At 40.2% G+C, this 27788-nt stretch overlaps 1 protein-coding gene across 3 annotated transcripts in view; it reads left to right on the top strand.

Annotated features, from left to right (window-relative positions):
- pknox2 (PBX/knotted 1 homeobox 2) overlaps positions 1 to 27788 on the top strand; it is a 98080-nt gene that overhangs the window by 31264 nt on the left and 39028 nt on the right. The window lies entirely within an intron of this gene.

Raw genomic sequence — 27788 nt, 5'->3', positions numbered from 1 at the left:
GTGCAGCGTGAATGCGAACGGGACGAGCTGAAAATGTAATAAATGTTGCAATGTTTGAAAAGTTTTTGAAAATACCTAGTATTCTTTTCCTGTTCCGTGATTCAAATAAATAAATGATATCAAAGAAACAATATTTCTTTGATTCAGAAAGGGGGCAAACTTTTAGATTTTTTACTCCTTTATTATTAGCATATCGATACACCAATGCTTCAACTATTTGGTCTGTTTTAAGCAAATCACAAACACAATCACATTATTGCTCAGGCAGTTATTGAGTGATTGATATTTCCTTTTTCTAAAGCTGTTGTATCATGTAGTTTTCTAATATGTTTTGTACATAATAGCTTTAATCAGCATATCCTTCAAGAGAGTGTCTCCTCCTTTAGTATTTTTATTGTGAGCTGTTTTCCACCTCTGCTCTATTCGGCCAATAAGCAGTCAGTTGAAAAAGTGCTAAATTGTTTTCTTGGAGGATTTGAATATTAATGGCCGTCCCTGTGGTTCAGACTGAATTAAGCCTTCAAATTTAAATGTCTTCTGGTCCCTCATGTTGGCACCTAATTGCAAATTGAAGGACTGAAAGCACACAATTTAAGCTCTGGCTAAATGAGAAATAATCTCCAAAGAAAATCAGGGATGGGCTTTTTCAGATCCTACAACCTTGTGAGCAAAAATAAAATCAGAAAGGAATTATTTTTTGTTTTTATAATTGTGTACCCCATAAACTTTTGTAGAAAATAAAAAGCGAAAGTAATATTTTTTTTTAACAATGGGGAAGTGTTTATTTGTAATTATTTATAACTGTATGTTTCATTTACAGTCATGGATGAGCGAGCTGGTTTGGTCTATCTGCCTTCTTAAGCATTCATGATGGTGATGCGGTTGTTGTGCAGGGACTGCTAATATATACACATTTGGTACTTGGAAATAAAAACTGTCTACCTATATAAAGTCTGGTAATCTTCTTGAGTCTGGAAACTCCCCATTGCTCTCAACATATGGCTCTTTTTTTCTACAGAATACAAGTAAACCTCAGAACAAGTGAACCCAGGAGTCCATTCTGTAATCTTAAGTGTCCAACATACTCAGGCGCACTTCACTTCGCGGATGTCCACACGTACTCGATGAGGACTCAAAGTGGACGTCCGCCGGACACGTCTGAACGAAGGTCAATTTTTACGACCGCATAGCCAGTGTCCCACAATAAACTGCTTGGCAGGAGAAAGCGTTCGCTTTGGCTGTTTTGTATGTGACACCGAGCTGATAAGGTTGAGAGTCGGGCTCAAGGACGCGCTGCGTGACTGCCACCGTCTGTGCCACACTGACAGGTGTGTGGTGGCCAAACATGCAAGTATCCCTTTTGGATTGTGGAAAAAGAAGGAATTTGCCACTAGAAATGTAGGCAATGGGTACGCTCAACTAAAAAATTCTCAACCGACAATGGACTGTGCGGTCGGAGTCCATGCGGCTCACAGAATACTCACAGTACATGTGTGGGAGTCATAGCACCTATGAGGACAACCTGGAATCATGCGGTCAGAATGCTAAAGTTGGTTTTGTTCACTTTAAATTTCATCCAGTTAAGTTGCAATTTACAACAAAAAACAAATAGAAAAACAGATTGCAAAGTCTTGTTGTCTGCAGCCTGAACTATGTATTATGTGAATTTGGACAAACATAGACTGTTACAGACATATTTTCAGAATCACTCCTTTAGATTCTTTACTGGAATCTAAAGGATTCCAGTCCTTTAGACTGGAAACAATTTCCTACTCTACAGTATATGACATGTCTTTACTAAAGTCAAGCTATCTCTGTTATTCTTATACAACGTAGTCCTTTAACTCAATTGTAATTCAGTCCTTAATGCTAATGGCTCTTTAAATTGAATTTTTTTACTTCAAACTTATAAGACCACGTAGACAACATACGGCTGTCGTTGGTTGATAGTCAGAGGAGGCCTTGTAAACTAAGACATTTGTGTTTTCCTCCACACATTCCCAAATAATCACACAGCTTGTCTCCTTGTCCTCTCAGCCCCCAAGTGTTCCCCACTCTTTCCCTGCGTCTCCTCTCTCAGAATCTCCACCATGATTCTCTGCCAAGGATTGTTTTACGCTTAATTTTGTTAGACTTAATGAGATTTTACTAATTAAATCTCCTCCTGGTTGGAGACCCCCACTTCCTCATTTCCTAACATAGCCCCTCCTCGTCCCCCTTTCCAGTTAAAATCACTCCAGCTTTCTGAGAGATTGCTCAGCAAGCTATTTTATTTTGCACAACTAAACGTCCTGCTTTTTCTTTAATGAACAACAGCAACAGTGAGTTGTAAAAGCTGAGGCCAGTTCCATGGTGGGATTCTTCATTTTGTTCCAAGATACTCTGGTGATCTTGTGATTGTGGCTGAATTTTCAGATCTGATTTGGTTTGGAGAGATAAGAAAACATTATGAGCACAGTAGGCTGACCAAAACTAAAATCTACATCAGGTTTGGTCACTACTCTGTGTTTGTCATTGTATGACTCAGTTTATGTGCCTTAAATGTACTTTTACTTAAGCTTGAAGCACACAGGTCAGATATTGTAAAGCTAAAATGTTCTCTTTTAATAATCCCTGCGTTAGTTGAAGGCCAGTGCTAAAAGGGAAGTGCTGAAGGGTGGGATCAAATCACTTCAAGCAGTAAGGTCTCGGAGGTCACTGCTGACAACAGCCGCTTGCTCTGCTATTGTGGACCCTGTGGGACTCTCACACTGACTATTGTGGGAGCTAGCCTCCTGTTTCCCCCCTTTCAGTCCTGGATATCCAGTGCCAGGGCTCAGCGCCTCGGCCAAAATGTCCATTATGCACCTCCTCACGTACCCTTTTATTTTTGTGCACACTCATACACACCGCTCAGTACAAGAAGCATCTATGCCGTGGCCCTCTTGTTTGGGTGAGCAGGCAGAGTGCCCATTTCAGATGGGACTCCTTTCTTCTTGAAGGCTCATGCCGATCAGGTTTCTGCCACCTGTCAGTCAGCTTAGCAGGCAGGGAAATGGTGGTGGGCAGTAGGAGGGAGGGGGTGGGGTGCCATGGCAATATGGCACCGTGCCAGCATCCTGCCTGTTGTTTCAGCTTACTCAGAGCCTCTAAGATTGTGCAATGATTCCTGAACTCATGCGGTCGAAATGTTCCCCATCCATCCTTACACACCAGGGTTCTTGACCCCTCCAGATTTCTTCTTCAGTTTTTTTTTACACTATTTCTGATCATCAAATTGTTTTTTAATAAAAATGAAATAGCAGTTTCCAAACTGCAATTTCATCAAGCTATCCAACCTGATGCTATGTGAGAAAGTATAATGTTCTCCTAAAGTCAATAACTGGAACACGTGATATATCGGTATTGACATCGGTCCGATAAACTAAAAATGTGCCCATACATAAATATATATACATACTGTATATTGACTGTTATAGCAATATCAATTTCGGATATTGATATTGACCCAAATTTTCATATCGGTGCCTCCCTCTGGTTTTGATTACTTTCTGTGTCAATAGTGTGACTGCAAACTATGTGAAACTATGTGAAAGACCTTCTAGGGGACATGTCCTGAGAAACTTTGCCTGACCTTTTTGTGACACGGCTTCCCTTGAACACTTGATGTTGTTCATTATGAGCCTCACTGTGTGATCTCTCCATCACCCTCGCTACCTCCGTGCCTATCTGTTGTCTCCTAGTCCACTCATATCAATTTCTGCCTCAGAAATAGTGTCTACCCCACCAATCCTAATTGTAATTATGTTGATTTAACTTAAACACATGCAGCTCCCTCCATGCTATCTGAATGGGAGCTTATTAGTTGGAATATATTTTTTATTTATTTATTCCCATTTCTCAGGGTCCCTGTCGGCATTTCCAATTACTCTTGTCGTGCGGCTGTAATTGCCTCCATGCTAATGGCCGCCAGACAATCGTGCTAAATGAGGTGAGGCCGAGAGGCTAGGAGCCTGACTTCATTAAGAGCTAATGGGATTTTATAAAGGGGGCTGCAGACCCATCTCATCAAAAACAGCAAGATGGAGGGAAAACAAAACAGATGGAGGGGGAGAGCCAAATCACAACCAAAGTAACTTAGCCCGCTTCTCTTCCTGTCACTCAAGCAAAAAAGAAAATCATACTTTGCTATTAAAGAACGATACATAACTGTAAACACAAAGCCACTTAAAACCTCTATCCTGACCTAAAGTGGAAAAATTGATGCAGTGCTTTAACAGATCTGGACCGTTCAGCTGAACGTAAACAAGTTATTATAATGTGCCTCACGACTGGGCAGCAACCCCTTACCAGCAAAGTAGCAGCAAAAGACAGAAGAACTGTAATGTTTTTTTTCTGCAGCGTGGACAGTCCTGGCCAAGTACTCCCACATTATTCACACATTATTTAGACAGAGGCAGAGCTGAGCAGCACAGAAATAGATGTGAATGTGGGTTCTTTTACACAACAGCCTGTTCCGAAATCAAAGGCAGTGATCCAAAGTATAAATCTGTGCAGGTTAAATGAGAAGTGCAAGCAGAAACCGCTCAGGTCAAGACCAACAAAGCGGCTAAGACATGTTTGTTGCATATGCATAATGCATTGTTGTGTATGACACAAAACCAGAACACTTTTAAAACCAGACTCTATCACAGCAAGTCACTCATTGTGTACTTAAGAACCAGAGCAGGTTCTTTTACACAGTGAAGTAATGGTGTCAACATTTCGACTTTTATTCTTTCAAATTTATTTCTGAAACTAATAATATAGATGTTTTCTTTTCGTTTTTTTTTTTCTTTCTCCAATAGACTTTAATGCTTTGCCACACATTTTTGTCTTATCTTCATGGCTTTTCTGATATTTTATTAATATCTATGTAATAGTTCTGTTAGAGCCTTTGAAAAAAAAATCTCTCAACTCACTATAGGTTTTGAGATTTGTATTAACTATATTGTTGCTGAAGATTTCTTTTACAGACGAGGAAACGTTTCAGAATTCGTTTCTTGTTTGTTCATAAATACATTATTCTCCATTGTAGCTAAATCCTTGTATGACTGTTTGCAACATAAGGTAGATTTATTGCTGTTATATTGTAGGGAATAAAAGCATAAGGACCTTGACTCTTTCTTTAGGAGTGACGGATGGACCTTTCTGTTTTCACATGATGTTCCAACAAGTATAATACGGTATAAGATTTCTAAAACAACAACACTGAAGCAAATAGTAAAATAAATTGGGCTAATCTACATCTAAAATAATGACGATTTCCTCTTCAGCGTTAGTCCAAAATGGAAGACAATGATCTACTTCAGGGAGAACATACAAATACAGTTGGCTCCAAGGGAAATATGGCACTTCAGGTCTGAAGCATTGTACTGACAAATTTGTGTCAGTCATACACTGACGACACAGTAGAGGTGAGAGTGAACACATAGTTACACTTTCAAGGTTTTACACATCTGCTCATAAAGGATAGGCCGATTTGTCCAAACCTCTGACTGGTACCGGCCCTGTCTGCATCATTGTTTTTTGCTTTGTTGGTATAGTTCTTGAGCCAAAGTCCAGTATTGGCCATAGTGTGTGATGGACATGCTTTGAAAGTTGTTCTCTGATCTACTGTTCCACATACTACTCCACACAAGTGTGTTTTTACTGTAGGTAATATGGACAGTATGCTGTGTATGATTAGTGGTTTGAATACAGTCTTTACTGCACAGTTTTGCATCAGTATTTCTTAGCCTTCGGGTTTCTCCATTACCTGTAATAAACATAAAAAAACATTGCGATATTTTATTTTAAATGTCTAACCAAAGGATGTTGTTGGTAAAACGCAACCAAAGTAAAACAACGACTAAAGATCAACGACATGAATCATCAAAATGACAGAGTTGGCCTTTCTGATGAGTTTATCTCCAGATTAGGGATGCGTGGCATTGTGCAGTTCCTGATATTCAAGAGGCCATTGTTGCATGACAGATTGGGAGTTATGCTGATTATAACATGATAATAATTATGATCATCGTGGATCTTTATAAGAAGAATTATGTTTGTGACAGCTCAAAAAGTATACTTACTTAGGCTAAATCCCTGTTTATGTTATTGCTCAACTTGTCCCTTGAACAAACTGTATCTTCGTTTTGTCCATGCCTGCTTCTCTTTCTTACTCACAGGCAATTCAGTTTATTTTTGAAAACTATTTCCATTTATTACTGTTCTAATCCCTGTTTGAGCCTATTATATTTAATTCAATTTAAAGAACTATGAGTCTTAAACAAACAAAAATGATTTATGCTTTAGTTGGAGTTATATAAATACATTTCACTACGGTAGCCTCTGAGTGCACAATAGGAAATGACTTTAACTCGTTGTAAAAAGTGGGTACAAATTGATAAGAAACGACCAAGAATTGAAATGCATAAAATAGATAAATAACCAGCAACACCTCCCACCCCCAAAAAACAAAACCAAATAGGAGGGTTTAATAGGAAGAGGATGGTTTAAAATGGAGGTTTGTTGGAGAGTTCTTCTTTTAAAGGTGAGTCCATATTATCTCATGTTTGTTGGTTCCTAAAGCATTTTTTTAAAGCCAGATTTTCTTTGACAGAATTTTCGTTGGACATTATTGGACTCATCTGATAAAACGTACACCTCACTGTGAGGAGTAAAATTAATAAACCTGAATTTTGTTGTATATAGAGCATCTTGAAATGACTTGCTGCTTTTGTATCACATGAATAAAGGATGAAATGTGATGTGTCTGTCGAAATAGCAAAACTTCTTCCCTGAGTCACCTTTTTCCACCAGACTCTTCCTGAAGAAGTGTGAGACAGATGTGTGTAATCATCGGGGCTGCGGGGTGTTTTTGTCCCCTAATTTGCTGTCCATCTGAGCTGCCGGGATGGTGGGACGACGGTTGCGGTTTAAGGCTCGGCCGTGGCAGAAACAGCTGTCCCACAGCTGCTATCTCTCCGGCTTCAGAAAGGGAGGGGGAGTGGGATCTGGGGTTGAAAAACAGTCCCAAACCTCCTGGGTCAGAGCCCTGGTATGGCGGTCTCCCTGGCAACTGGAGCTGATGGGCGTGTGTGTGTGTGTGTGTGTTTACTGTATGCGTTAGCAGGGAGCAGAGTTTAGTCAGAGAGTGGAAAAACTGAAGGTTAAGGTTGCAGATCCCTGCTTCACTTTATCTGTGTTTCACTTTTGCAAATGTTCCCACTGAATGTTTCCTTGAGATAACCTGGAACTAGACCGAATCTTTCCCAAACCGACTAACAAACAGCCGCAGACCAAACCACACCGGGGTGCGCTGGGTGCGCTATCGCTCCCTGTTTTTCTTAAACAACTCCCTGAGCTGAACACGAGGGAATGTGAATCTCCCTGAGACGGCGAGGGGAACAGAGAGGGTTTGGGTTGGATGAGGAGAATGTGTGAACTGTGGCGATGAATGGGGAAGCGGGGAGAACGGGAAGATAAATGGGGGGAGAAAATGGATATGGAATAATACTTGGCTTTGGACCAAAAAAAACTCCAACAAAATAACAGCTGCCATCTTTACTCCGTCAACCTTCCAGAGCACCTCTCGACCCCGCCGGCATGACTTCTTTTCTTACTACTGCGTATGACATACTATCATGATTTTACTAGAAATTTACCACTTTAACACATCAAAATTTCTCCCTGTTTTAGCATTTCCATTGACTTTTAACTAATTACGGTAGTCTATAACATTTACTCAAAAAAAACTAAATTACGCCTATTTGTTTATTTATTTTACCAGATATAGTTAGATATACCCTACCTTCCCAGTGATACGGCAATTAGTTGGTCGTGTAAATGATCCCGTTCTGTGAATTCTCACACTTGAGATAATATTGCCCACCAACCTTCTGTGCAAACACATTCAATGAAGCAAGTTTGTGGGGAACACAGCGGAGGCCATCACAATGGGCCTGCGAAACAAAGGGACAGTAACAGGTGTTAGCTGTGACACATGAGGAGTCAGTGTGCTTTGGATGGTCAAGGTGTGAGATGCCTGTATGAAGCTTTTTCTATTGACATCAGCAGCACATCGGGTGGTTGGCACCGAGCGCGTCTCAGTTCAAGTTGCATGATGTCTTGTAAAAGTGTACGTTCTTCAGCTCTCTGGGATTGTTGGTACGTCCCTAATGGGAAGTCTCATTGGAGGAAGACATGGGAAGGTATGTCTACCAAAGTCGGATGACTTAATAAGTGAATCGAGACTCAAACATGGATTGTCCCATGATTAAACTCACCAGACAATGTTGTATTTTTATTTTTTTTTTCATTTACGTCTTCAAAACGAAGTTCTTTTAGAATTAATGTTAATGTTTTTCTGGCATGTTTGACTATTTCTGTAAACAGTTGTTGAGAACAAATAATTCTGTGTTTTCCTTTTATCTCTTTTAGCTAGTTGCTAAGCTAAAGCTAAAAGAAATGGCATGTCAGGAAACGCTCTCAAAGCTAAGATTACAGGATACTAGGAGCTAGGTAACGACCTCTTTGGGGCGTAGCTCAGATAGAGGGTAACAAAGGGAATGGGAAACTCTTGTGGGACGCCAATTTGAGGTGGCATGTGAAATGGACCAGCAGTATTTTGGTATTATTAAATGAATAAATGAGTCAGTGAATTCAACTCACTGACTCTTCTGTAGCTTCATACATCAAGAACTCAGCATGGAGAACGGATAATTCTCCACATTGTCAAACATCTAATTGATATGAACATGCACTTTTCTAGCACTAGAGTGACCTCAGAAAGTTAATATTAGGTTTCTGAAAAATTTGAACCAGCTGATGCTCAGTAACTGAGAGCATCCAATATGGATTCGTCTTTAAGAACTATGATATAGGAGGACTCAAGAAAATGCTGAAAATACTTTTACCTAGCTGAAAGTTAGCACACGGAACATTTAATTTACAAAAAAATGACTATTGTCTATGTAGAAGCAACACCATAAAACTGTGTGAATTTTCTTTATAGGAATACTGTCATTCTTTCTTTTAAGTTTTATTTTTAAGTAGAAACATTTTTATCAACGTGAGACAGAAGTGAAGCCAATAAAGTAAATACAATACGGTGGGTAACACAAAGCTTTTGTGTTTTTGGAGACAGACTTATGCAAATAAGAGAATGTTAGGTCATGTTGGGAACGTTGAGCTGACTGAGCAGCCGACGCCTGCTAACCCAACTCTCTATGTTGTCACATGTCGTAGTTTTTTTGGACATAATAAGTGTTTTGTTGTTCAGCAGGGAATTCTGCTTCTGCATTATCACTATATTTATAAATTTGATTATTTGAAATGATAGTTTTACTGATGCATGCTAATGTAAGCAACCATTGTGCTTGAGCTTCTTGTAATGTAGCAAACCGTCTTAAGAAAACAATTCAATATTTCATAATTCATGAAATGATAATTAATTAAAGTAATTAATTACAGATTTCTAACTAATAACGGTTAAAGTGTTTATATTGCACCATTTTTTTTATTTTTTAGTATTTATTGTTGGAAAAATTAGCCGCATTCTTAATGCACACGCAAAATTGGAGATTTGAGTATTTGTTAGAAGTGGGCCTTGTAGTTTTCATAGGACAGTGATCTGTTGCCATAGAAACACCCCTGAAAAGGTCAGTGCTGAGGGTTTTCTTTATTAAAAAATAAAATTATATATATATATATATAATAGGGAGGCCCAGAAACAACTAAAAGCATTATTCTTGCCCATTCTTCTACATTTACCCACCAGCACAGTCACACACACACGCACAACACGGCTGCCACCAATTTTTTTTTTACATTGATAAAAAAAAAAAAAAATGCAGGATTTAAATAGTGCAATTACATGGCTGCAAATGGTGAGAGCCCCCTCACTGTATTATTATTATTTCTTTATTCTCTTTTGAAGTCGGGAATTGAAAAGGGAGAATGGTGGACAGCCTGTGCAATGCTTGAGCTTTGTGTTTCGTTGTAGATACGTCGCCCGCCTGCCCCCTCAATCATTGGCAGCTCCTTCCTCTCTCCCCTCCCTCTCAAGTCATTTTAATTAAGTCAGTCTCACTGGCATGGAAGGCAAAGATAATTGGAGAGGGTTTTTGGATGCCATTTACTCTAAATGACGCCTGTTTCTTCCCATTCTCTCAGTTTTTCTCCACTCCCACAGCTTCCCCCCCCCTCCCCGCCGCTTCTCGTCTCCTGGCAAAGAGTTACCTATCTTCCTCCTCCTTTTTCTCTTCTTCTATCTTATATTCAAATGTGAAATATGGATTAACCTCTTCTGTGTGGCTCAGGGGACATCTTCCTGTGAATTGCAAATTTTGGCCAACATTGCAATTTATTTGAAATGGCAAATCAGGCAAAGCAATTTACTGGAAATGAGGAGCTTCTTTGAACTCTCCCCCTTTGAAAAAAGTTTGTGGATTTTCATTGCATGAAGAGCAAAAAAAAAAAAAAAAAAAGGAACTCCTATAGAACTATTCCCTTTGTGCTTTTAAAGAAAAAACTATTCTGAGAAACAAAACGGGCTTTGATTTGCTCCTTATTTTTGTGAGTAAATGCCTTTCTATAGCTTCTGAATCTGAAGTTGATCACACAGAAAGACACGAACACAGAGATTACCTGGAAGAAGCATTTGCGTTCATCAATGTTAACTACTTTTTAAAAACTGTCTGTAACTGTGCCCTTTGTTCAGACGGATTTCCGTCATAGAGCTCATGCTTACGTTGCCAGGGACAAAAAACAAAACATTAAACCTTCTCCATTGCTGCTGGGATTTCCAGTGGGCATACTCATATTGGACATGGACAAGCTGGACCTCTATATCATTGTTTCTAATGATTTCTGACTAGAATAAAAGAAAGCACCACAAACAGTTAAAAATGTTCACGTGGACCACCTTAATTTCATTGTCTATTTCTTAGTATCGTGCCCCATTTTCAGATAGATTCTAATCTCCAGTCAATAAAAAAACAACAGAGTCTTCCTTGCTGGTAGACATGAGCGCTGATTATGTTGTAAAATGGGAGATAAAATTGGAAAAAATGCAGAGCATCACCGACCACCCGCCATGTTTCCAGCCACCATGTTGTTTGCCTCCCAGCAATGTGGATAGAGTAAAACAACAGTGTACCCATGCCTAGCAGTGGGAAGTATGTAACTGCTGTCTGATAGGATATCATCATTTATAGCTGGAGACCTCAAGTTTGGGCCCGGGCAACTTTTTTTTCTTCTTTTTCTGGTGTCTGTCATGCTCTGAGATAGACTGGTGACCGGTCCAGGGCGTCGGCTCACCTCTTTCCTAATGACGGCTGGAGATGGGAACCAGCAAACCCTCTGAATGGATGCAGACCCTCCTATTCAGCTAGTTTGTTCGAGAATATGCTCTGGGTTGCTGTTTCTACCAGCGTGTGGAGCAACACTCAACTTCAGGGAGCAATATATGCATGAACCAAGAGGTGATAATTGACAGATATTCTGTAAATATCTTGGATAGTGATCAGATTTCTGCAACCCTAATTTTCAGATCTGTGCCGATCTGGTAAACATTATTTATCTCGTCCCAATACTGCATTTCTTTTACAATATGTAAAGCTACTTTACATATTGTCTTTTGTAGTGCTTGGAATCGTAAACTTTAATTAATGTGAAAAATAAAATGGTTTGATTGGGTGCAACTTCTTAGCTGAGAAAGGAGACCTCTATGCCACTACAGCATTGTTTAGGTGGTAATATTAACATATTACATCTCTGTGAGACCTTGGAATAAAGGGTTGCTCACTTTGGAGATCTGCTGCTGATTCCATTATTCACCCAAATGTCAAGAGTTGTTCATCAGAATTTTGCTGGAGCTTCGTGAAGCTTCGACCTGCTGATTTCTAAAACGAGAGCAGGGTTTTGTTCAGCCTACCTGAAATTAGAACGCTGTGAACACCACTGAGTATCCACACAAACGCTCCGCCACGGTATGGCGGAGCACTGTAGGGGTTTTAAAAGTCTAACTTATTAAAACCATAGTGTACTTTTTTTTTTTTTTTCATTTTTGTGTTTGTTTTTTTTTACCCCTCCAGGGGGTCTTTTGTGGGCTCTAGTGTGCCTTGTACAATAGTAGGCTGACAGGAAACGAGAGGGGGGAAGACATGCGGCAAACGTCGTCGGGTCCGGGAGTCGAACCCGCGACGGCCGCGTCGAGGACTCAAGGCCTCCAAATACGGGTCGCGCTAACTGCTACGCCACCACGGCACGCCCACCATAGTGTACTTTTATGTCAGCAACAGGCTCAGTCACTTATTATTTTTGTTTGGGAAAGAGGCAAATTCATGCCTCCCTGTTAAAATTCAGTGCGTGTTGCTTTGCACAAATGGAAATTTCACATTGAGAGTTCAAAAAGGCTGACAACATTTCCAGGATCAGTATGTTTCATCACTGAAGACGATACGAAGCTCCAAATGATAAAAGGGGACAAGTTTTTATCATCAAAAAGTTGAACGTGGGAGAGACTCTCATGCTGCAAGAGAGTCTCTCCCACTCTATTGCTCTCTGGCAATGTTTTCTCTTTGAGTGAAAAAAAGTGTATGAATGGCCAAAGAAAACTTTATATAAATCATGCAAAATATTTAAATAGGATATTTATTTAATTATTTTATGTATTTAATAGCGATAACGTAAATGTTATTTTTATTGGAAGATTAGGGAGAGGTGAATCTAGATTATAATCATTTTAAAAATGTCTCACCTCTGCGTTGCAGCTTATACACTGTCTATGAAAAGTATTCACCCCTGTGGATCCTTTAACATTTTTGTTGCTTTTATAAGTCAGTGATGAGCCACACAATTTTGTTTGTTTTTTTGACAAAAACGACAACAACAAAAAATTAAAGCTGCAAGCAGCCTCGGGCGGCCCTCGCAGCAAGCGCCGCTCCGGCCTATTGGCCACCGCGGGGGTTCCGGCCACCGCAGAAGCTCTCGCATGGTTTAGGGCGAGCTTTCCAAGGAAAAAAACGGCACTTCCTGTTCCGAGGGGGCGGGGCTTAGATGACGTCATAATATGATGACGTAGGATCGACGGGCCTCCCACCAGGATCACTCAGGCCAAGTTTGATGCGGCTCGGTCAAAATATGTGGAATGTAGAGGCAAACGTATACGAACGGCGTTGCCGCCATTGAAAACTCTTGGCACTTTAAAGCAAGCGAGACCAACGTCCTATCTGTCATCCAACACAGAATCACCTTGATTAGGTCAAGAGAGCCATAAACGGAGCTTTCCAAGTAAAAAAACGGCACTTCCTGTTCTGAGGGGGCGGGGCTTAGATGACGTCATAATATGATGACATAGGGTCGTCAAGGATCCCACCAGGGTCACTCGTGCAAAGTTTGGTGCAGAAGCTATCGACCGTTCACAGTAAAATACAAGACTTCCTGTTGTCAGAGGGCGTGGCCTACGTGATGTCATCATTTGACCATTGGATATTATTCTACACCCGAGGATGATCAATAACTCAAACTTTGGTGTCTCTGTGAGTTTTTGTGTTAGAATTACAAATTATTTAATTTTTTCCTCTTTAATTCAACATTGAACTGTCATTCCGTAGGGCAATGCTGCCCTCTGGTGTCGAATTACTGAAATAATGAAACTATTTCAGTGGGCAGCAGAGGGCAGCATTGCCCTACAAACAACGAACATGGACTGTTTATTATGTAATTACACAGAAGATCTCTCTAATTCATTCTGAGGGGGCGGGGCTTAGATGACCTCATAATATGATGACATAGCATTGTCAGGCATCACACCAGGATGAGTCAGGCCAAGTTTGATGCAGCTCGGTCAAAATATGTGGAATGTAGAGGCAAACGTATACGAACGGCGTTGCCGCCATTGAAAACTCTTGGCACTTTAAAGCAAGCGAGATCAACTTCCTATCTGTCATCCAACACAGAATCAACTTGATTAGGTCAAGAGAGCCATAAACAGAGCTTTCCAAGGAAAAAACCGGCACTTCCGGTTCCGAGGGGCGGGGCTTAGATGACGTCATAATGTGATGACGTAGGATTGACGGGCAAGCCTCCAGGATCAGTCAGGCCAAGTTTGATGCAGCTCGGTCAAAATATGTGGAATGTAGAGGCAAACGTATACGAACGGCGTTGCCGCCATTGGCACTTTAAAGCAAGCGAGATCAACTTCCTATCTGTCATCCAACACAGAATCACCTTGATTAGGTCAAGAGAGCCATAGATGAAAGTTTCCAAGGAAAAAAATAGCACTTCCTGTTCTGAGGGGGCGGGGCTTAGATGACGTCATAATCTGATGACATAGAATTTTCAGGTATCACACCAGCATCACTCAAGCCAAGTTTGGTGCAGCTCGGTCGAAACATGTGGAATCTAGAAGCAAACGTATGGCATCGGCGTTACAGGTCACTTCGCCACGCCGCCACGCCCAGCTGCTATCTCAAAGCCGGTCAGGGTTGGAATCCTCAACACACCAACATGTCTTCTGTGTCTGGACACAGTTTCATGTTGATTAGGTCAAAGGGCTAAGAGAGCGACCGCTCACAGTAAAACATGACACTTCCTGTTCTCAGGGGGCGTGGCTTAAGTGATGTCATCATTTCACCACAGGGTATTTTAGGACATCCGATGCCGATCAATCACTGAAAGTTTGGTCCCTCTATGTGTTTTTTTATAGGAAATATAAGAGTTTCGTGTTTCATGGCGAGTAGGTGAACTTTGACCCCTGCTAACCCCCCTTCAACATACTCCAAAACTCACCAATTTGATAACTTTAAATCAAACATGCCTTATGATCAGACTGACCGAGTTTGAAGTCGATCAATCGAAATCCCTAGGAGGAGTTCGATCAAATACGAAGGCTGTAAACGTCAAAATCGAGGAAAAAAATGGACGTTCAATACAAAATGGCCGACTTCCTGTGATAGTTGGCTTATAACATTAAATGTAAGTTCTGAGTTTTTTGGTGAGCTCTACAAGTGTACCAAATTTCATGTCTCTACGATGAAATACGTTCATACCATTGTGTCAACAGAAAATTGCTAGTTGCCGCCGTTGAGCAATTTTTTTTGCGATTTTTGCGACAACCTTAAAATTCAAAATTTTTAAATTTTCTAGTCGCGACCGCCAAGTTTGGTGAGTTTTTGAATATGATAAAGCCCCCAAAAAGGCGCCTCTTTGGGGGGGCAGAATCGTAATAATAATAATAATAATAAGAAACAGTACAGAAACAATAGGCCTTCGCAGCGCTTTGCTGCTCGGGCCTAAAAACACATTTAATGTCAGAGCGAAAACATATTCCTACAAAAAGATGACAATTAAATAAAAACATTTATTATTATTTTCACTTTAAAGTGACTGACCTAAGAGGTCCAGACAACCAGTGCTAGAAGTCTCATAATGAATGGAGTGGAGGTGACCTGATTACAGTGACTGTAGTATAAAGACACCTGTATCTGGAAGGTGCCTTCACTGGTTTATCGGGATTTCCGACTCCCATTACAGTAAGAAGAATACAGAACACTCCGACCAAATCAGAGAAAAGATAATTGAAAAGTATAAGTCAGTGGATGGGCAAAAAAAATTATCTAAGGTTCTGCACATCCCCTGGAATTAAGTTAAATAAGGGAGGAATATGGCCCAACTGTAAATATCTCTAGATCAATCCGTCCTCACGACCTGAGTGACCGTGAAGAAGGAGAGCGAGGGAGAGAGAGAGAGAGGACACCACACAAAGAAATGATTTCAAGATAACAAGGTGGACGTTCTGGAGTGGCCTAGCCAAAGACCAGACCTCAGTCCCATAGAGAATTTGTGGCAGGACCTGAAAAGCGCTTTTCACAGTCGACCCCCATGCAGCCTGACAGAGCTGGAACAGTTTAGCAGGAAGAATGGAGAAAAACTACAGCGTCCAGATGTGCAGCCCGACTGAGACCGATCCACACACGTCTGCTAAATATTGACCTGAAGGGGGTGAATATTTATGCAGTGATCTAAATCCTGTTCCATATTTCTATTTAATTGTCATTATTTTTGAAAAAAGTAATTTTCAGTTTAAAATTACAGTTTTTTTTCTTATCAAAATAGTCAAATTTTGCTGATCATTGTTAATTTTTGTAAAGCAGTGAAAAGGGTAAAACATCAAAAGGCACCGCATGATGCCTTCACTGATAAGAAAAAGATCCGGCCTTTGAGTTTCTGAGCAAGCTGCACACGAGTCAGCTCAAAATCATCCAGTTTAAGTTGCCAGCCGATTTCTTTGCTCATCTATAATCTAAATCAAAATTCTGTTCACTGTCAACAGATTAAATCTTATTCATTCTCAGTCATATTCAGTGCAGAGCATCAATTCAAGTTTATTCTGAAACGAGGATATAAAAACCTACATGGTAATCGAAGTCTGTTAGCAGCACTGCCATTATTTCAATAGTTGGTGATTCTTGTCAGCTGCATAGAATGTATCAGTGTGTGTGTGTCATTTTTAAGTGTGTGTGGGGCTCCCACTATCAATCAGGAAGGGTCGGGTCCTGCTGCTGAAAGGGGGCTACAGTGGGCCACCCATCCAGCCAAGCGCTCTGGGGAGATCCAATGTCCTTACTGCTTTAATGCGCTCCAGATGTCCTTTCAGCCAAGAAGGAAAGAAAGAGAGGCGAGAGGGGAGCACAGAGGGATAACTGGAGGCTTTCGTACCTCAAAGCAGACCTCGGCTTCGCCCACAGACTCCAGCTCTGGCTCGTCAAACATTCTCCTCAGAGGAATTGTTGTTGGTGCACCTGCAGCTTGTGCTCTTAGAGAAAGCTGAAGAGAGTTGCACTGGCATTTACACAAAAGGCAAACAGCACTTCCCCCTGTGGCCGTTTCGTAGGACGCTTGCGTTCTGTTTTCTTTGCAACTCGGCGGAGATTTGTCTCCCTCTCATGTCATCTGAAAAAAAGACACGACCTGTTAGCGACTCAGGACTGTGTTCTGGCCAAAATCTTCAACCAGGATTTCAAGTTTCTTTCAACAACTCTTAAGTGTATTTACATCTATGCATATATATCAGGGCAAAGTAAAATCAAGGAGACGTTGATTTACAAACAAATCATCAATTTATTTACATACAGCAACAGGTACTCAGATTACTTCTGACATAACTTAGCTTGTGACTCTGGTGATATTTATGATTTGTGGTCGCCACCCACACAGACTGTACAACACTTTTTATTGAGTGTTGTGTAACAAACCAGAGGTCATGACTTTGACACCCAAAGCTAAGTGGAGATTTAATGTTAGACGTTGGGGACATGTCATGGCTGCACATTCATTAGCTGGGCTCATGTGAATGTTATGTAAGTAAAAAAAAAGTATATATATATTCTCTTTTAAAAAATATGCAGTTAATTTGAGTTTGTCTGATTGTGGAAGTGTCTCGATAGCTTATATAGCATGAGAGTGTTGCTCAATGCTCTGCATGAAATAAGGTTCGGTTGAAGTATCTTAAATTGAACCTGCATGTCTATAGCATGTATTATAGCATGGGTACATGCTATAGACAGCATACGTCAATAGTGCTTTGCAATAGTAATAACACCCTTTGAACTCTTCCACCAGAGTTTGCATTCTCACCTCATCATGCTAACCCCAAGCAAACATAGCAAGCTAACCTCAAGCTAACCAGACTTTCTATGTAAACAAACTAGAGTTCAACTAAAGACGGCTAAACAGGGCTGGGGTAAACGCACCTGTAAATCCAGTTGAGGTCCTTTTGCATGACTCTAGATAGGCCATTCATGCTTGAGACCTTCTTCTGTGGTTGAAACCACAGTAGAAAGTGTCACAGGCAGTCATTAGCTTGAGGTGAGGATTCCATTTCCCCCCATAGTTCCAGGCTGGGGTCGGAAACCCCCTGGTTGAGTCGTTGTTGCACTCCTGGAGTCATTTCGGTTACTCACCGCTGCTCCAGGTTCTCTCCACATGTAAATAAAGATTCCCAGTGTGGCTCTCAGGCTTTTGTAAGCCTTTCCAGACTGACAGATGTCAGTATCTTTATTTCTCATCTTTGCTTTATGTCCTTCGATCTGGACAATCACTGTTCCTTTTTTTCAGATCTTTCAGCCCTCTTCTTGTTGTCAGGAAGGTTCTATTTTCTTTCAGTGAAAACAGAAGAGATATATGTTGGGGATAATATATATATATATATATATATATATATATATATATATATATATATATACAGGGGTTGGAAAATGAAACTGAAACACCTGGTTTTAGACCACAATAACTGTGGTCTAAAACCTGTATATATATATATATATATATATATATATATATATATATATATATATATATATATATATATATATATTCCTTTTTTTACCTTATGGTTATTTGTAGCATATGGTATACGATACTTGATGCTTGAGTTGCTCTTGGATTGGAGCACTATATTTTATTTTATGTGGCAGTGATATTAACTCCCAGGTCAATATATCTGGTGTATATTTAGCCTTGTTTGTTATTCAGATCTATAGACCAGCAGTATCATCTCTATACGAAGAGGACTAGAACAATGTGCTTGCCCTCCCAAACAAAGCCGGACTACTTCAGGGATATATTTTGCTCAGTCTGTGGACCTCTTGCTTGTTCTGCATGTCCTTCTCTTTTCACTACTCTTTTGTTTCTCTAACTGTGTCTCCCAGCTTCTCTTTCTTTATCCACCATGACCTTCCCCTCTCCTCTTCCCACCAGACTCCTCCTCCCCCATGGCTTCCTTTTTAGGCCGCAGAATCGCTCTCACCTTAATGTCTCTTTTATTTGAAGCTGTCCACACACCCCTTATCACAGAGTGCCTTCTTTCCTCTCACCCTCTGCAGTGTGTGTGTGCCTCCGCCGTCCACCTCTCTGTCTGTTCTTCCCCCCGCCAGGCGTACTCCACGTCTCTCCCCCATGGCATTTCAGAAGAAATTTAATATGGGTTTGTTTGGCGTTTCCACTCAGCTGCCGGCTCTCTTTGCCCCCCCTGACACTAAGACAAACAGAGTCCATCCAGCCAAGAGCAGCAAACACACGCTGCTGTTGGCCTCATTATTTGCTCCTCACATTTCAGGTGACTCCTGCCTCACTTCATTCTCTTTTTTCCTCCCGTCTTAAATGGAAAACTCGTTCTGGATCTATTAGAAAAGGTTTTTGATGACTTCTGTGGATGTATTGCATTGTTTTGAATTGCAGTTGAAGATCATTCTTTGGACAAAAACAACTTTGCAAAACTGAGTTGCGAGTTGTAATGGGTGGTTTGTCTATACTTTTTGAAACACAGTGGACTGTAATGTTTTTATCAATCAATCAATCAAATTTTATTTGTACAGCACATTTCAGCAGCAAGGCATTTCAAAGTGCTTTACATCATATCAAACACAGAAACACAAAGTCATAGAATCAACAATCAAAACATGACATTAAGTCCAGTGCCATCATTAAATTTGTAATTGATTACGTTTCAAATACAATCCTAAACAGGAAGGTTTTTAGTCGAGATTTAAAGGAAGTCAGTGTTTCAGCTGTTTTACAGTTTTCTGGAAGTTTGTTCCAAATTTGTGGTGCATAGATGCTGAAAGCTGCTTCTCCTCGTTTGGTTCTGGTTCTGGGGATGCAGAGCAGACCAGAACCGGAAGACCTGAGAGGTCTGGAAGGTTGATACAATAACAGCAGATCTTTAATGTATTGTGGTGCTAAGCCGTTCAGTGATTTGTAAACTAACAACAGTATTTTAAAGTCTATTCTTTGGGCTACAGGGAGCCAGTGTAGTGACTTAAACTGGTGTTATGTGCTCTATCTTCCTGGTTTATAGCTTTCTCCTGGCTCCGTCTGACTGTCTGACATTTTAAGAAGTTCGGCAGAAGTGGAAAATATTAAATAAAGCCAAATAATACTTAAAATATTGGTGATTTCCACTGTTAAACCCCTCTTTAATATTCAACTTAAATACGTTCCATGCTGTATGCTACAGCGTCTTAGTATAATCAAATACTTGAATAATTATTCTAAATATCAGTTTTTAATGCACATTTGAAAGTTGTTCACAGAAACATCTTGGTACCAAATTAGACAGTTGAATCCTGACTGATTGAAAATGGGTTCTTTTACAACAACAGTGACGTTGCTGTTCATCCGTGCGAGGATAGGAGAAATAGGAGGTGAAAACATAAGATCAGTGCAAAACCTGAGGACAAAACAAAAACAAGCAGAGCCTTAATTAGAATTATTTTCTCTTTTTAGTTACAAAAGAATCACATTAGGAACCACACAGAAAAAAATGAAAGTCCATCCATCACTCTGTATTTATGGGTTAGGGTTAGTCCTTGTTAAGAGATTGGTGGAAATATATTTTTTATTTATTTCTAGTGTTCTTTGTCATTTTTGGTCCTGAAATATTGATTTGGCTTAAAATTGCTTTAAGTCGTTGGCTAAGACGAGAACAGCGCTGTCTATTTGCAGTCTGTTTGCTGTTTAACTAAGACGTTGGAATTTTAAGTGGGCTACATTAACGGTAAACTAAAGACATACGTCACATTCTTTAAGCATAGAAGAGTCAACAACACCAGTCTTTATCCTCTAGGTGTGAGCTAGCTGTGCATGTCTGTGTGCAAGTCCAGCAAGCTACTGGACAACATTTTTTTCATGATCAGACATCTATAAAACCTAAGAGGTCCTTTTTTTTTTATCCTTTTCGCAAACAGAATAAAGGGTGTTCAGCTTGAAGCACTTATCTTTATACTCAGGTGTCATAATGACAGATTACACTTTTTTCATCACACAAGGTCATGCTGACACTACCTGGGCAGAGCTCCGCAAGACTAACTAAAGCTTGTTGAAAAATACTTTGGCATTTTAATAACCAAGGGTGGTTTAGTTTTGTTAATCCATCATGAGAAATATTTTAATATTTGTGACTCAAACCTAAAAATTGTACAGGTTAGGGCTGTGCAGTAAATCAAATTCGGTGTTCAGTTTTGATTTTGCCTCTAAACAATCACAGAGAAGTATAATTATCAGATATATTTTCTTCCCTGTGTGGGTCTGACTGCAGGCTCCGGAGTGGGAAGCTGCCACCGGCTGATCGCCTTACAATCAGGGCAGAAAGTGAATATGGAATCATCTTTGACTAAAATAAATCACTGCATTTCTACTGCACATTTTGGTTTGTCGAGATTCATGTGTGACGTATACTTGAATATTTATTTTCCTGAGTAGACCATAGGTTTATAGTTATAGTTTACTGCTTTTACAAATCAGTAATTATTAAGAAAGTAAAAAATAAATCAAAATAAATCAAAAATATGTAAAATAAAATAAGTGACTGCATAGATATCGACCCCCTTCAAGTCAGTATAAGTAGATGCACCTTGTGTGGACAGAACTCAGTTAGGCTTCCACATCTGGATGCTGAATTTTACTCCATTCTTCCTTACAAAATTCTTCAATTGAGGTCTGGGCTTTGACTGGACCTCTCTAGAATATCCACGCTGTGCAGCTAAAACCATACAAAGTATACCAAGAAGGCATCAGAGTTTCATAACAATTCTTTATGTACTGATTTGAAACAGTCCATTCAAACAAACTTAACACATCTAAGGCTCAAATAGCTGCATAGGAGAAACAAGGGACCACAAAAAAAAAAAGACAACGCCAAAAAAAAGAACAGAAAAACTTTCCACGGAATGTTAAGCTTGTAAACTAATATGTAACATGTCAGTGCCAAACCTTTATCAGGCAAACACAACACAATGGTTGAATATCATCTTAAATAGGAAGTGTCTAACCAATCACATTTAACTGATTAAAAAGGTGTACAACAATTATATACAGCATAGTTACCCAGAAAATCCCCTCACATTATCTGATCAGCAGACATTTTCAAATCAATACATACAAAGTCCAATCACTTTAGTGAAACAAATCATTGATCCTTAAAAAGACATTCATCATTTAGTCTGGTTGGAGCTAAAGCTTTACGGGTATAAACCCAGAAAGCCTCACTTATCAAACAACTTGATGACTTATTTGAGTAACTTATCAAAGTCACCAGACCGAGGTGGAAAAGTGACCCATTCAGTACAAAATCACAATAATGACTTATAATGATGATCCTCATTAAAGTGTACTGTAATGTCACAATCTCGATCTTTCCTGTGGATTGTGCTGTTGTCCTCACTTTTCCTTTGGTTAAGTTTTCTTGATGTTACCCAAACAAATGCAAGCCACTAGGACAGCAAATCACATCAGATGTGTAGATGCACATGTGGAGAAATGTCCCCATGTACCACTTGCTAAGTGAAGCTTGTTCCCACCATCTTCACATGTTGAGACCATGCAGACTGTGACCAGCCTAGTGGAGTTCCTCAGTGCCAGCTCAGTCATCGTCTGCTTCTGTCTGCTCTGTGACTGCTCTCTTGGGCAGACTCCTGCCTGCCTGACGCGTTTTGCCAAGACAAACTCACCATCCCCTCCCTACCCCTTTGCCCCCCAGCCCGAGAGCTGCAGAGACCCAAGTGGTCAATATTAAAAAACACAGACAGGCACACGCATACAGACACACAAAAGACAGACTCCCCCACCTGCTAATCCCCCCCCTCATTAATCCCCCTTCCACTCTCCTCAAATATTCCCTTCTGCTGATCTCATTGTGAGGAAGTGTGCAATTTGGGGCTCTTGCAGGGCAGAGGGGGACTGTGCAACAGGACCATCCTTGGACACCAACATTCATATCAAGATATATTTCACTTACAAACCAAGAACGTCGTCTGATGAAGTTTCTTTTCAGACTTTTGTTCGATTCAGATCATTTAGACAGCAAGCAAATCAATGATTGAAATTGATGTCATTGTAAGGTGGACAGTAAAATGGAAGTACCACACACAAGTTCAGAAGCATCATTTTTTTAACAAGACTGTTATGCTTAAGTAAAGGTTGTTTGTGCTTGGCTGTTGCTACAAAGTCGACCTTAGATTCTTGTATGTGAAATGAGCCTAACTCTTTGTCCGTATACTCTTGATATAAAGCATCATCATCACACACCACAATGGCCAAACAGTAAAAAGATAGTGATGGTAACGTTTCACCTCAACCATCAGGTCAGATATTGAAGATTCTCACCCCAAATGTGTCTTGAAAGAAGGAGGCGGTCAGTTAGAAATTCAGTCCTTTGGAGACTCAACAAACACAACTTCGAGGAATTTAAACGTTTTCCTCTCCAGGCCCAGTCTATAAATGACCTCAGTGGTAAATGACTGTGTTTACGTAAAAGTTTGAATTTTTAGCCCATGTCTGAGCTGTAGGTCTGAGTCAGGCTGGCAGCATACCTGTCTTTCCTAATTACCGTGCCACAAGTAAATCAGAGAGCAATTAAGCAGTGAAGACAAAAAGTCTCACTTTGATAAAGAAATTTTCTGTGAGTTTGTTTGCAGTTAGTTTTCCCACAACAGCTTGTCATTTGATCTTTAAAGAAAACAAATGGCAAACTGTTGGAGATTGGAAGGGAAGTCAAAATACCTTTCTGATATGCAGTCTGCCGTTCATTTGGCTCAGGCACTGGGAAAAATGAGCTGCTTAACAGTCTGGCTGCTGACTCTCCTAGAACTATCTGTAGTTCTTGTGGCACAAAGTTCTCTTTGTCATTTTTTTTTATTTATCAATGATGGGTTCTTGCCTCCCTGTGTTTTGGTTGGTGAGTAGATTAAAAACAATCTCTTTATGTTCATTCTGCTGTTCCATATTCTGTGTCTATATACAGTACAGTAGTTTATTTCTGCTTTTCAGAGGCGTGACTCCAAAATCCCTTATTTCAGAACATTGTGTTCTAATGGCTTGCCTGCTTTTGAAATAAGAAAAACTGAGCTTCGTTCATTTTGCACTTTGGTTCACTTGCTTACAATCTGTCAGGTCCCACTTCTCCTGGGCAAATTTTAATTTTGTTTCTGAAATTGTTATTCAGACGGAGCGGAACCATGAAAATTGTTCTTCATCTTGTTTACTGGAGATTTATAAAAAATAAAAAAAAAAACATTTTCTACCATTCTGCTTTCATAACATAAAAGCAGAATTATGTTACCTTTCTATTTTAAATATAATATGATTCTTCCTCTCAGCACATGTCCAATCGACATCGACTCAATACGTTTGCTCATACTGACATTTGAGATTTCAAAAAGGAAAAAATATCCACTCAGTCTTATATCTACTTTAAATGCTTCCCTGTTTAGAGTCACCAGCTTTTTAATATGAGCTCACATAAAAGGCTAGCACCAGTTTGTTGTGTTAAATGCTCGAGGAGTTATGCTAGCAAGCCTTCCTGCATTAAATTTTATTTACTTCTCAGTCACGACACTCCAGCAGTGACCAAAGTGGTTGCAGAGTGACATATGGGTGGCACTCTCTTTTTCTGATAAGAACGTGTTCATTTACAAAAAAAAAAAACAAAGAGGAACTTTACTGATGAAGTGCCAGATAAGCAAAGAGGCAGTGGTGGTGGGAGAAGTGACGGAAAGGGAGGCAGAGCAGAGGTACTGGAAAAGATTCAGCGGGGGAACTCGTGTGAATTATGTTTCCCTCCTCAAGCTTCTCATTTCGTTCCCGTTTGGATGCGTGTGTGTGTTTTTTTTTTTAATGCCCTCGGTGTTCTGATGGATATCAGCCTAGAAGGAGAAATCCTCCTCCTGCCTGTGTTTGTTTGTCAACCACATAATTCAAACACTCGGCTCAATGCCACATTTTAACATCGGGATGTTAAAGCTGCTGTTGCAGGATTTCACGGACCCTTAAAGACACCTTCGAGTTCATCACTTATGAATTTGTACTTGTAAGAACAAGTATTGCTCTATGAATAATTACGATTTTGCCTTCATCTTGACCTTACATTTCTACTATCATGATGTTCCCATCACTCTCTGTGGGCGTTATGATCTTAGAATAGAATAGAATAGAATAGAATAGAATAGAATAGAATAGAATAGAATAGAATAGAATAGAAGTACTTTATTCATCCCAGCGGGGAAATTACTTCGCAGTTACAGCATAGAGACAAGACACAATAACAACTACCACTGAATAGTACTTGTAGATAAAAATAAAAAATAAAATATAAAATGCTTTTGATATAAAAAGCAGCTTAGAGCAGTCCTTGCAAAGATTCAAAAAATCAGATACAGTATGTATCTGTAAATATATGTACAGCAAGTGTGCCACAGTGCAGTTGTGCAAAATTGGACTGATTAGTGCAGAACAATGATTTAGCTTTTATTGTACAGTGAGATGGCATGTGGCAGGAAGGATTTCCTGTATCTGTCCCTACGACAGCGGAGCTGGAGCAGCCTATGTGAGACGGTGCTCCGCTGTCTGTCCACTATGTGGTGGAGAGGGTGCTGTTTATTGTCCATAATAGACAGAACCTTCTTCAGTGTCCTCCTCTCCACCACAGTTTCCAGGGACTCCAGCCTTAGTCCCAGTACAGAGCCAGCTTTCCTGATGATTTTGTCTAGTCTATTAGAGTCGCTGGCTCTGATGCTGCTTCCCCAACACACAGCAGCAAAGAAGATGGCACTGGCAACAACACTGTGATAAAAGGTCTCCAACATCTTGCTGCACACATTGAAGGATCTCAGCTTCCTTAAAAAATAGAGTCTGCTCATCCCCTTCTTGCACACAGCGTCAGTGATAGATGCCCAGTCCAGTCTGTTGCCGATTACAACTCCCAGGTATTTGTAATCCTCCACCTCCTCCACCACTTCCCCTTTGATCTTCTCTGGAAGATCAAAGGGGAATTGATCACTATAATCTAATTTCCCCAAAATACTCCAGCGAACTTCACTCCAAAGAGGTAAATGTACTCAAACCGAACGTTCTCGCAAAGATATACTGTATATGCACACTCTGTGTGGAAATGCCTCGGTAGGAAACGGTGTTCACATCGAACCGTTTTGTATGTGACGCCGATAAGTTTGTGGACAAACAGGGCGATGTGCCCAAGTAGCTCATCAAACTTGCTAGTAACAGTTCGGATTGTAGCAAATGTAGGAATTTGTCACAGGAGGTGGACGTAATCGGTACGCTCAACTATTATACTGTATCTCAAGTTGTTTCTTTTTTATTGCAAAAATAGTACAGAATTTTTGTCACATCAAGTGTCCAAAACATTTTGAAATAATATACCATTGACTAATTTTTTGGTCCTTGCATTTTAACAGGGGTTTGTAAACTTGTATTTGTTTTTTAGCGTTCATTATGTAGAAGTACCGGTGCTAACTGGTCAAGATCAATTCTAAAGTTATTAGCATATATATTTGCTCTGTATGTAATTCTCTTTAATATAAATAAGGGCGACAATATAATTAACTCCTGTGAGTGATTAGAAATGGCCCTCAGGCTAAAGATTCGGATAAAGTTTAACTTCTCAGAAAACTGCTTAAGAGAGAAATGATTAAGTTCTTTCAGCTGCGGTAACAATGTCGTTTGCAAGCAGACCACCTATCCCACAGGTATACTTCAGCCGTTTTAACCGTAGTGTTGTTTTTACACTATCCATATTGTTTAGTGTTCTTTTTTAAAAAACCCGAGGCAACACAATCAAACTTGGAATGTGCAACATCCAAACAGTCATTTGCATAAATACAAAGAAAACAAGAATTGCAGTCAGATCGGAGCGCGGCTGCCTTTGTCAGCAGTCGGGAAGAGAGCCTCGCAAACTGCCGCACCCAAGGGAAATCCTTGTGTCTTCATTAAGGCTGTGGGGCGTATTTGAATACTTGAAGGGCGCTCATTAAGAAGTTCAAGATGAAACAATAAACTCGAAAGGTTATAGAAATTCAAGGATAAAATGTCATTGTGAATTGATAAGGACGAGTGAAAGGGATCTTTTGAAGGGAAGTAATTGAGAAGAACGGCTGATAGCTCAGCGCTACCCTTGAAGAAAAGTGTTCAGTTTCCTTGAGATGAAGCTCCAAGGTTTTGTTAAATATACACCGTCTTCTTCTAATCTACTTGATACTGAAACAGCTATCTGAGGGAATAAGCAATCTTGTCACACTGTAACAAATTCAAACTATAACTTGACTGTTCTTGGTAGACATCTTTAATGGCTGCTCTTCCTCTTTGCTACCAAAAACACGGTGCACAGGTCTCTCCTTTGAATATTTCATTCAGAACAGAGCGCCTCAACCGTAACCTTCACCGGTATGTTTGCGGTGAGGGAAGACGAAGCAACGTACAGAGTGCCAAGATAAAAAGCGAGGTGTATATCGTTTCGACCCAAGAGACCCAAAGCCTTCAAATTGTGGCCAACACCAGCCATGCCGTGCCTGACCGTGTTCGTTATGACCAATGTTGTCTGCAGCCATGCTGAAGCTCACCTTCAGTTTCATGCCTCATCTTTTATTGTGGACAAGACTGCGTCCAATCAACTCAAGAGTGGATGATGAATAAATTATGTTAGCAGGAATTTGAAGCATTGGCCAGAATGGAGCAAAGTGTTGCAAGCCTGGCTGGACGGATGGAGGGAAGACGGGTGGCTGGGGTTAATGAGGTGGCCTGGGAGTGTGGACTGGATTCTGACTGCAGCGTCCATGCAGCTTGCTTTCGCCTGGGGGATATTTGTAGCCCTAAAACCACGAGTTAGACTCTCCTTGCCTCCGGCTATGTATGTGCTTCTACTTTAATGTGTGTGCACATCTGTACTTGTACTTCAGGCTGTGAGGTTGTGAAAGATTTATTGCCCCAAGGAT

This window comes from Xiphophorus maculatus, chromosome 11, assembly GCF_002775205.1.
Source record: "Xiphophorus maculatus strain JP 163 A chromosome 11, X_maculatus-5.0-male, whole genome shotgun sequence".
In the NCBI taxonomy this organism is placed as follows: Eukaryota; Metazoa; Chordata; class Actinopteri; order Cyprinodontiformes; family Poeciliidae; genus Xiphophorus; species Xiphophorus maculatus.
The sequence above is the reverse complement of the archived record's forward strand: the minus strand, read 5'-3'. Positions and strand labels throughout refer to the sequence as shown.